Source organism: Zootoca vivipara, chromosome 8 (assembly GCF_963506605.1).
Source record: "Zootoca vivipara chromosome 8, rZooViv1.1, whole genome shotgun sequence".
NCBI classification, from domain to species: domain Eukaryota; kingdom Metazoa; phylum Chordata; class Lepidosauria; order Squamata; family Lacertidae; genus Zootoca; species Zootoca vivipara.
In genome coordinates, this window is record NC_083283.1 from 42,390,418 (window position 1) to 42,402,907 (window position 12,490).

The following is a 12,490-nucleotide window of genomic DNA, read 5'->3' on the forward strand; positions in this document are numbered from 1 at the left end:
TCTTCCTACTGCGTGAAGTTTTCAATTATATTGGTTTGAAAAGATAATGATCTAACCATGAGAGAGGTATCTTCATATCTTTTGCCTGTTTCTTGGCAAACTAAAAATATAATATGTTTCTTCCCACATGCTGGTCCCATGACCAACTAGAAACATCATTTCTAGCTCAAATAACAATGCAACGCCTAATTGGAAAGTCAGCGTGTGGTGTGTTTGGCTGCTCTTAAAAGCAGTGGTGCAGTCAAGGCAGGACATCAGCAAAGTGGATAGAGAAAACTTTCTTCTTCTTCTCTCTCATAACATTAGAACTTGTAAATATCCAATGAAGCAGAAGATTCAGGATGGATAAAAGAAAGCACTTCTTCGCACATAGGAGCACATAGGAGCCAACTCCTCAGGGCAGAGTTCCCTTTGCCCCCCCCCAATAACCCCCCCAATAAAATATTTAAGGGGACCAATTTCCTCAAAGTTGATGGGCGTTGCCATTCAAGTTGTGTGTGTGTGTGTGTGTGTGTGTGTGTGTGTGTGTGCGTGTGTGCGTGCGTGCGTGCCATATCATGCAATCAAATATGCAGAGCAGGGCTTCCCTGCCCCCCGCCCCAATATTTCATTCAAGTTAGCCCTAAGCACACTTAAACTATAGAACTCACTCCCACAGAAGGCAGCTATGGCCGCTGATTTGAATGGAATTCAAAAGGGGATTAGATAAATTCATAGAAGACAAGGCTATCTATGGCTACTAACCACTAGGGCTATGCTCTGCCTCCACTGTCAAAGGCATTATGCCAGTGAATACCAATTGATGGGAGTCAGCAGTAGGCAGAGTGTTGTTGCACTCATGTCCAGGATGCTGGACTAGATAGGCCATTGGCCTGATCCAGGAAGCCTCTTCTTTTGTTCTGTGGGGAAATGTCCAGGGCCCCATTCAGCAGAATAAACAGAGCTCTCTCACCCCAGTGCAACAGAGCTGACTTACTACATTTTGATAAAGTACAATAAATAATGAGGATCCCTGTATATAGACCACTATATAGGATGCAGTATATAGATAGTAGATAGTAGATACAGTGGTACCTTGACTTACAAAGACAATCCGTTATGTGGCCATCTTTGTAAGTCGAGGTTTTCGGATGTCGAAGTGTGCGGTCGGCGCATGCGCAAAACGCGATTTCACACTTCTGTGCATGCGCCAACTGTGCGCACTGCTCTGCACAGGTGCAGAACGTGCACGCAGGGCACACGCGGCGAAAAGACTTCCGGGGTTGTCAACTTCGGAAGTCGAAGCATTCGGATGTCGAGCTATGACTGTAGTAGATAGACCACAAGAAGACTCAAAATATATAAAAATACTATTCTATGTTCAGAGGATATATTTTTACTTTGAACTATGTAAGTCCTAATGGCTTCAGTGACAAGGCTGACCTGTCTGCATAGCCCACTTGTTTCTGATTACTAATGAGATACAAATGAGATAGCAGGTTCACAGCTTTTATGAATTCTGTTTTGCGAAAGTAGTGAAAATGTTGTTCTGGGCCTAGGAAGAGTAGGAGAATGAAATTTGAGTGAAATATCCTCTTTGCATCCTTGGTATTATTTGCATGTTTTGAAAAACTGTATGATATATAACATTTGGTTATGCTCACAGAGAAGAACTCGAAAGCAGATGCTCTGGCTGAAGATCTTCTTGGTCAGTGATGCATTTGAAGAAATTGGGTACATTCCATGAAGGAGTTTGGTGCCAAAATTCTTCCCAAGGACTCGAGATTACTTAGACTTCAAAAGAATATTAGTGGAAACAGACTTGCTAGTAGAGGCCTATCTTCCATTTCATGCTTTTCATTACTTGATTTCCTTCTTGTAGTGTGTGTGTGTGTGTGTGTGTGTGTGTGTGTGTGTGTGTATTTTGTACACGTACAAAAAAGGGGGGAAAGTAAGGCAGTTGTTGTCAGACCTCACTGGAGGATGCATAGTGCCACAGCACAGTCTTTTCATGAAGTCAGAGTGGAAAAAGAGAGCAAAAAAAGAAGGCAGGTTTTTGATTTTTTTTAAAAACAACAACAACAACAGTAGAGGGTTTGAACAACAGCAGGGGTTTGAATAAAGAAAACGGAGAAAGAAAAATGTGGTGATTTTAAACGATGACAGAGGTATAATAATAATAATAATAATAATAATAATAATAATAATAATTTATACCCCGCCCAATTGGCCGGGTTCCCCCAGCCACTCTGGGTGGCTTCCAACAAAACATTAAAATACAGAAATCAAACATTAAAAGCTTCCCTAAATAGGGCTGCCTTGAGATGCGAGTGAGTAGAGTGAGCAGTAGAGTAGTATGAGTAGAGTGAGCTGGGGGTGACACTGAGGGAAGGAAAGCTTAAGTTCAATTGATGGATATTGTTCATATATGAATGTTTGTTAATAAAATATCTCCTCTAAAATACTACCACACATTGAATCTGGAACTTTATGTTGAAGACAACACATGGTACCAGGAGTGAAATATGTGATAGTGAGAAGGTACTATGGAATATTTGAAGCTAATACCTCAAAGCCTTTTCCAGCTCCTTTTTAGCTCTACTCAGACTTTGTTTGAGCTGCCATTTCTGTAACTGAGCAAGATAACTGACAGGCCTGCTCTTGAGATTCTGTTCATCTTAAAATACAGTAGCATATATCAGCATGGGGTGGGTGGGTGTGTGCAAAGGGGCTGCAGGATAGAGGAGAGGAAGGAGCATGGAGATGCAGGTGTTTTGCGTGCAACGGAGAATTGAAAAAAAGGAGGAAGGAGAAGATAGGGGAAAGAGGATGAAGGTAATCATGGTTTGCATGCAAAGAGGGCTGTACAGTAGGAGAAAGGATAAGGCATGGAAATGGGACGATCTGTTTGCAAGGGAGAGTTGAGAAAGTAAGGAGGATGGTGGTGGGGGAAAAAGGAAGTGAAGTGAAAATGGGAGCACAGAGGGAGTTGCAAAAAAAAAGGATAGAGTAGGAGGTGTGGAAATGGGGTTGAAGGTGAAAGCAGAGGCATGGAAAGCCTGAAGAAGAGGAAAAGTTGGGATGAAAGAGGGTTGAACAAAAGGGAGGCATAGAGATGGGAGTGAAGATGAAAACAGGTGGGAAGCAGAAGCTCTAGCGCAGGCATCCCCAAACTTCGACCCTCCAGATGTTTTGGACTACAATTCCCATCTTCCCCAACCACTGGTCCTGTTAGCTAGGGATCATGGGAGTTGTAGGCCAAAACATCTGGAGGGCCGCAGTTTGGGGATGCCTGCTCTAGCGGGTTAAAATTTAGGGAAATGACAGGGGGTGACCAAACAGAGTGGGGGTGCAGCCCCTAGTGCATGTTTGTGCAATTTCCTTTGATCATAATATAGTACATTTGCATAATTTGGGTCTTTTCTGTATAAGTTACCTAAATGTACCATTTCTATAAGGCTGCAAGAAGACTTGGGGGGGGGGGTGAGAGTTTAATATTTCTTTAAGGGCAAATATTTACTTCTATCAGGTATTATGGGTATTGCTCATACATCACTAAATGATTGTCAAATGCATATTTTATTTTGCAGAATCTCATTCTGTATGCTCAAGAGATGCACTGTGTGAGTCCTTGACCTGTTGCTTGTCTTTGGGGGGGAAAGCAAAATAAATATTATTTTAAAAGGAATCAGCTGAATTGCTCTTCCAATAGCAAGTATTAAATCTGGGAGCTTTTCAAGCAGAGTAAAGAAGAAATGTGTTTTATACACACTGTATAACAAATCCTTTTACATATGCAAAGCCCCTGCATATTTCCCCACAAGGGAAAAGTATTAAGCTATAAGCTGCAAATACATTAATGGGCAAATATTCAAAAACAGTGACGTAAAAGAAACAAGATTATCATGTTAATGATATCAAAAAAGAAAGATTGGTAGCTAATTGTACATTAGAAGAACTTGAAAGGCATCCAAGTTATCTCCATCAGCCTTTCCTAGGGGCTAGTTAATAATGTTGGTGTTAATATTTGTGTTTACTGAATGACACAATTATTAAATTTGAACTTCCCATGTTAATACAAAATGTGTACAATGCATCTTATTAAGAATGATTTTCATTTGAATATTTATCCTTATATTAGTTCTGCTGCAACCACCCAGTATAAGGCTCATAACTGAACATTGTGGCCACTGAAGTATCCTTCCAGCATCATATGGAAACTGATTATCTCATCAGAGGTTTTAATATATCTGGAGGATGGGGGGGGCGCTTTACACTCCTATGGCTCCTGGTTGGGTGTCCAAGGGGGTCAAAGAAAAAACTGGACTTTCCTTTCCAAGCTCAAAGAAGGAGATCTGATGTTTGATTCAGTCTCTCCACTGCCAAGGCAACTTCCATGGCCATTACTGACATTGGATCTCAACTGGAAGGGTAAAAAATTGGACATTGCTGAGATATGCCAGGGGTGTGCTAGGGGTAGACGGGGGGGGGGGATCTATAGCCTTCCCATTCCTGAAACACAATCCCAAATCAGAGATTAAATAGCCAATCCTCAAGATGAAATATTTTCTTCTCTTTAATTTCCTTATTGTTGTTTCTACAAGAGCACTCTTCTGCCCTAACATCTTCCCTGTTGATGAGAGCCCAGCAGGGGATAAGGCAGATGAACTGCCTCTCCCCCCCCCCCCCCGCCATAGCATTTCATCCACATAGGCCAAGCAAGTGGATATTTCCCCCTGAATTGCCATCGCTCCATCCAAGCAGGGTGATAGTTTTAGGCAGGTGGAGTCTAAATCTATATTACCAAACCACACGAGTGGGGCAAACTGCAAGTAGCTTTGCCCACATGGATTGGCCATTGAGATTTAGCACAGTTCATGTAATGGGTGTATCTAGTTTTATTATATCAACATATAATATAAACATAAGCATAAAATCTAAAACACAATAAAGCTAGCAGCAAAATAAGTCCATATCTAAAACTGATAGTGGAGGAAATAGGTAAAGGTAAAGGGACCCCTGACCATTAGGTCCAGTCGTGACCGACTCTGGGGTTGCGTGCTCATCTCGCATTATTGGCCGAGGGAGCCGGCGTACAGCTTCCAGGTCATGTGGCCAGCATGACAAAGCCGCTTCTGGCAAACCAGAGCAGCACATGGAAACGCCGTTTACCTTCCCGCTGTAGCGGTTCCTATTTATCTACTTGCATTTTGACGTGCTTTCGAACTGCTAGGTTGGCAGGAGCTGGGACCAAGCAACGGGAGCTCACCCCATCACAGGGATTCGAACTGCCGACCTTCTGATCAGCAAGCCCTAGGCTCAGTGGTTTAACCACAGCGCCACCTGGGTCCCTTCCAGTGGAGGAAATACTTGTGTAAAAAAGCCTTAAAATATGAAAAATAAATGATTTTTTTAAAAAAAAGTTTAATGAAAATCAAAAGGACTATATTTGGCACCAAAAAAGCCACAAAATTGGCATCAGGCAAACGTCTCTAAGGAAGGGATTCCATATAGAAGGTGCCACCACTGAAAATGCCATCTCTCATAATTACTAGAGTGACATTCTCTCTCTTACTATGCCAAATGATGAGGTGTGATTTGGGTAGTATTTCATGTTACTGAGTGAAGTCATACCATTAGGAAGGCAATGTTAAGGATGGATCAGGGAGTTCCTATCCTTCTGAGTATTATTTTTATTTTATTTATTAAATTTGTATACCACCATTCATTCAAAAATCACAGGCTGGTTCACAACATAAAAATACAAAATCAAAACACTAAATACATAAGAAAACAAAAACAAAAGCAAAACAAACCAATAAACCCCCTTCCCGCACACACACATTTGAAACACAATAGAATGTCAGTCAACAAAACACCTGGTTGAACAGAAACATTTTCGCCTGGCTACTAAAGATATGTAATAAAGGCACCAGGCTTCATTCCACAAATGGGAAGTCATTGCAGAAAAGGCTTGTTCCTGTGTTACCATCCTCCAGACCTCTCATGGGGACACACCCAAAGAAGGGCCTCAGATTACGATCCAGGGTCCAGGTTGGTTCATATGGGAAGAGGCAGTCCTTAAGGTCTTGGGGTCCTGAACTGTTTAAGGCTTTCTAGGTGAAAATCAGCACTTTGAATTGGGCCCATAAACTAATTTAGAGCTATGTTGCCTCAGTGTTTCAACCAATTTAAATTCACAGCTTACACACACACACACACACACACACACACACACACACACACACACACCTACACACCTGTGTTAATCTTCCTGATAATATGCAGGTAGAAGCATATTCTCTCCCTCCCCCTTTATTTTGGCAGGATAACCTAATTCCGGCATTTCCCTGTGCAGAGGAGGCCAGTTTTGCACCACCCAGCCTACCCTGTATTCACACACTCACTGTTTTCTGTCAGTATCCTACCAGTTGTGATAAAGAACTATGATTAATTGGGAACCAGAGTCCTTTGGCGATGATAACTTTGTTTGTTGTAGACATGCTGCCGCATGTCTGTGAATGTGTGATGCTTTCGAATAAGCCCATCATGTCACAAATCTGTTCTCACAATGGTGACAAATTGCTATCTTTTGGACAGCATCAGAAGCCACATGGCCCGGAGAGACTGCTATTGTAGAATCAGTTGAATACATGACTGCATTACAGTCGCCTCTGTTTTCTGTTTGTTCTCTGAGTAATAATGACACCTTGGTTGAAGTCAAGTGAACTGTGAATGCTGGAAAGAGAAAAAAGTTTACATAAGACTTTATACTCTTCCTGTTGCATTCAGCACAGAAAACAAATATTCAGCATTAGCTCATCCAAGTTTCTTAAGGGATTTAATAACCCTGACCAACTGCTGAGTAAGCTATAGCAAAAGTAAACAGGTCTGGGATGAAAGGATCACTGTTATCAGTCTGGGAAAGCAGTTGCTTGTCTCGTGGGCTCTCATGGAGTCATAGGTTTGGGTACTGGTAACCCAGGTCAAATCCCTGCACAGCCATAAAGCTTGCTGTGTGGTGATGGGCAAGTCACTATCTGTTGGCCTCATCATACTGTGCAAGGCTGTTGTGATGATAATACCTATGTGAGATGAGAATTATGTGCAACACATTGTGTACTGGAAAATCCTATCAAAATACTGTTACAAGAGAAGAAATGCCCGTACGCTAGTCACATAATAAACTGTTATTCCACTGAATGAAACTGTTCCAGTGCGCATCTCCTTTGGCTCTCTTTCTGGTGTGCATCTAGTGCTGTCTCAATATATGGTTTTCCCAACACACTTATTTTTTTATACATAGTGAAACCATTATTTATCCAGCAGTACCAAATAGCCTTCAACTAATATTCAGGACAAAATATCATTAAATGTGATAAGTAGCCACTGGGAACAAAAAGGGTGATTTCCATTTTTGCCTAGATCTAAGATATTCCATTTTGCTAGCAATTGTTTGCTCCTTCTGTAAAATTATGTCTCACTGAGTCAGTGAACCACAACAAATTCATAGGGGCTGGGCTTTGTGTCAAGAAGTATGCTTATTGTTGCAGGCTATTCAGAACCCATGAAAGATGTGGGGAAAGTTCAGGTGTAAATTGGGACCCAATACGTGCTGGATGCAAAAATGAGCCACCTATTACAAAAAAGAAGGCCCCCCCACCAGAAAGCTAGCTTATTGTGGTGTATTTACACACACACACACACACCATTTACAGTAGCAGTCAAGCAAAAGCAAACAGTCTATGTTACAGCCTAAAGAGTCCCTGTGTGCCTCTGTAATCTGCTCTGTGTGCACCTCAACAAATGAGGCAAGGTGGGGTGAATTGGGGCAAAGTCCCACATTCCTGAGTTGAACTAACTACTGTCAAGACAGATCATAATTCCACTAGACATAGAAATGGGGGCCGAAATTGCCACTGCTCGCAAATTCATCAGAGGTCAAGAATGAAAACCATGCAGGCAAGTATGAGCGGTATTCACCTAGTTGTTCACTTATTCTGCAAACATGTAAAAAAAAACCAACAACATTATGTACTGAATTGTTTTTGATGTTTGCCTTTCATTGAAATGGATTGTAATTGATTGTGTAATCAAAGAGATGAGTAATGTAGATTTTAGCAAAAGTTTAACAACAGCACAATGGAAACATCATGGATTTTGGTGAATACAGGATGGAAATTGTTGCCTCTTTGCATCCCTAATCAAAGTGTCTTGAAGCAGATTGGGTACCTGCTAAGCTTTCAAGTTCCTTAAGCACATTACTCTTTTTTTCCCTTTTCAGAGAAAAGCAGGTCACACACCTGAATTGCATCACATGTCACCCATTATTTCCACTGATAAGCACTGACATCCCCGACTTCACTATTTCACAAACACATTTAAAAAGGAGTGATCATGATGTCCGTACAGAGTTGCATTCAGAATACTATGCTCTCATAGCCTTGACCTGTGGTAATAGTTAGAAGATTGCAGCAGCTTGCTATCATCTCACTTCATAAATGGCATTATAAATGATGGATCCATTAAAGGCATTAAAATATCACTGACATCTCTACTGTAAAGTTATCACTTAACCTACATGTGTGAAATAATAACATAGTACTATTAATACCACACATAATCACCAAACACTTTTGTACCATGTCATTGAATCGAATGTACCTGATCCCAGAGTGGGATGGGACAGAAATTCAATTCAGTTTGCATTTAAAGGTGAACTAATTCACACTTTCCCAAACATCCCTTACCTTTTTGCAGTGCAGTTTTCCAGCCGTGTAGCCTAATGTGTACAAAAATGATATATTAGGGCAAAGTGTGCCTAAAAAACAAATACTGATGAAGATATCATACATAAATGCATTATGTTAGGGAAAGCTCTCCCCCCCCCCCAAAAAAAATGAAGGCAAAATTGCATACAAAGATGTGTATAATTAGGAGAAATCCACACTAACATTCTGATGAATATTCATGAAGGTGTTTTAACTTGAAAACAATCATAAATTGGTGTGGGAATGTCGAGAACTGAAGAGTGAGAAATTGAGAAACTGAAACAAACAAAAAAGTGTCCATTCCCAGATGCAACACTATTATAAATTAGACCCATTAATAACCAGAAACCCAGTTTTAAAAAAGATCAGGTAATACCACCATTCTTTAAACCTCAGAGCAGGCTTCAGTAGTAAAACTAATATCCTGCAAATGCCTGGCAAACATTTTTTTTAAAAAAAACAACCACAAACAAACTGGGCACCAAAATGAAACAAAAAGTGTCAGTAATCAAATCTTGCACTAAGGGGAGGGTTTTCCACAGGGAGAGCAGCACTGCTGGGTTGCAGTCTGGTCTGCAGTGAATTATAGCAAAAAGCCTGAATTCTAACTAATGCAATGTCAATGAGACAAATCAACAAATTCAAGATGCGATGGAGAGATTGTTTTTAGAAAGGGTCGTCTATAACAGTAAAATCTAGGAAAACATCTGAGTATCAGGATACAGGAGAAGTAGAGACTCATCTTCCATGTAAATGCTGCCATTGAGACCACGTTCTAGACTACAACATATCCATGTCTGCGTTGCCATAAGGAGACACACTCGCAAAACAAAAGTCCTAGTGGGAAGTAGTAAACTAGAGTCAGAGAGCCAGTGACAGTTTAGCATACTTAATCTGACTGGCAATTAGACAGTGATGTATGCTCACATCAAAAGCGACTTCCATCATTGACATTGCCATGATTTTGGGTCCATAAATGTAACACCATGGTATGAGGCCTGGCATGAAAACACAACCTTAACTCATAGAGTGACTCAACATTTCTAACAGCATTCTCAAGTCGCCTTTGAGCATCCATAAATTTCCATGTTCTAATAAATGATTGACTGGTGTCCAATATCAGCAAATGCCTCTAAATTATTAACTGTCACTACAGAGGTGACTTGTAGTAGCACTCTCATGAATACAAATCATATCATAGTAAGAGGCCATGTCCAGTGATTTAAGGGCTCCTACAGTGCAATTGGATGCAGGTGGCATTGTGGGTTAAACCACTGAGCCTAGGGCTTGCCAACCAGAAAGTTGGCAGTTCAAATCCCCGTGATGGGGTGAGCTCCCGTTTCTCGGTCCCTGCTCCTGCCAACCTAGCAGCTCGAAAGCACATCGAAGTGCAAGTAGATAAATAGGTACCACTCCGGCGGGAAGGTAAATGGCATTTCCGTGTGTTGCTCTGCTTCACCAGAAGCGGCTTAGTCATGCTGGCCACATGACCCGGAAGCTGTACGCCAGCTCCCTCGGCCAGTAAAGCGAGATGAGCGCCACCACCCCAGAGTCGTCCACGACTGGACCTAATGGTCAGGGGTCCCTTTACCTTTACAGTGCAATTATATGCATGTCTTCTCAGAAGTAAGTCTCACTGAGTTAAATGGAGCTTCCTTCCAGGGAAGTGTATACAGGACGGTAGTCTTAGTGGCACAGGAATGACTGAATCATGCCATAATGCTGGAATCCAAGTTGTATGGCACATGGCATGGCACTGTCCCATACCTGCATTCCTTAGCTCTTGAGCAGAGCAAACTATATTAGCAAAGAGCCAGGTTTTCAGCTTCTACCATTTACAGCTTCTGATGTTTCCAGAGCAGTGCAGGAAGAAGAGACTGTAATGTCTGCCGTGCAACTGAGGCAACGTTGAAAGGGAGCCAAAGAACTAGTCTGTCATGTATCAGTTTCCCAGAAGTTCCTAACAAGTTATTAGATTTTGTTTTGTCACCAATTATGAAACTCTACCAGTGCAGAAGAAACATAATCTCTTCTTTTCTTTTCCAGTGTGTGAAAATTCTAACAACTAGCCTCTATGCAATGTATTTGTCAGAGGGATGTATGTGTTTTTGCAATACTAAGTAGAAATGAAGACTTTCCCAAAGGACACAGTAACAGCCTTCTATCTGAGGGATTAGTTCTTTCATATTACTCATAGGGCATACTATGCATTTAAATTGCTTTGGGTGTAAGTAATGGAAAACGCAATGTTAGTTAAGTTGTAAGCTCTTGCAAGTTAATTTGATGTTCAGGTATAATAATGAGAAGGAGGGGGAGGGAGAGAGAGAGAGAGAGAATGAGAATGTGGGTTCCAGGAACAGCTGGTGGTTGGTGAAAATTGGCACATTGCAATTATTTATTATTATTATTATTATTATTATTATTATTATTATTATTATTATTATTAAATTTATACCGCCCTATACGCACAGGTCTCAGGACAGTTACAACATGAAATCACAATGTAAAAACACACATCATCATCATCATCATCATCATCACAACAACAACCCAATAAAGCCCCCTCCCCAACACATTTTAAAAGGGAATTGGATGTCAATCAACCAAAGGCCTGGTTAAATAGGAATATGTTTGCCTGGCTCCTAAAGGTGTAAATTGAGCGTGCCAGGTGAACCTCCCTGTGGAGAGCATTCCACAAGCAGAGAGCCACTGCAGAAAAGGCCCATTCTCATGTTGCCACCCACTGAATCTCTCAGGAGATACACAAAGAAGGGCCTCAAAGGATGATCACAGGGTCCGGGTAGGTTCATATGGAAAGAGGCGGTTCTTGAGGTATTGTGGTCCTGAGCCAATTAAAACTGTACAGTGGTACCTCGGTTTGCGACCGCAATCCATTCCGCGGAGGCGGTCACTTGCCAAAGTGGTCACTCGCCAAAGGAACGCTTCTGCACATGTGCGCGCTGCGCAGAGCGCTTCTGCGCATGCGTGAGCTGCACAAATCGCGTCTGCACATCCGACGCCACGGAACCTGGATGTAAACACTTCCAGGTCATGGTGGTCGCTCGCCGAGGTAGGTGTAAACCGAGGTCAAAACCAGCACTTTGAATTGGGCCCAGAAACTAATTGGTCACCAGTGCAGTTGGACAAGGATCAGTGTAATATGCTCAAAGCGGCTTCCCCCAGTGAGCAACTTGGCTGCTGAATTCTGTACTAGCTAAAGTTTCCTAACTGTCTTTAGAGGCAGCCGTACATATAATGCATGGCAGTTACCAAAAGTGAGTTATTTTTATTATTATTAGTTTTGCTAAAGATATGAACAACTCCCACATATTATGCCTGTAATATTATATGCAGATACCTCCACATTTCCTAAAGTAGTCAGCACCTAGGACAGATACATAGAACAATGCATATAACTGTATAAAATACTTATGCATTAAGACTTACAAAATTGTGCTGCAGAAATATAGTACCACATGGTGTTTGGCTCTATTATATGTACTGTATTATGTTTTGTATTTTTGGCATGTAATTTTGCGTATAATTAGTTGGGCTTTTTTCATTGAAAACAACAACAACAACCCAATGCACAAGTGACTTGGTCATAAGTGACTTGGTCATCTGATACGAGAAGTGGTTAGAATTGCCAAATTCTGTGAATGAATTCCTATAGAATGGAGGTCTCCTCCAGCAGGAGCAAACAGCTCATGCTTAGTATGCTTCATTAAGTCAAAGTTCTT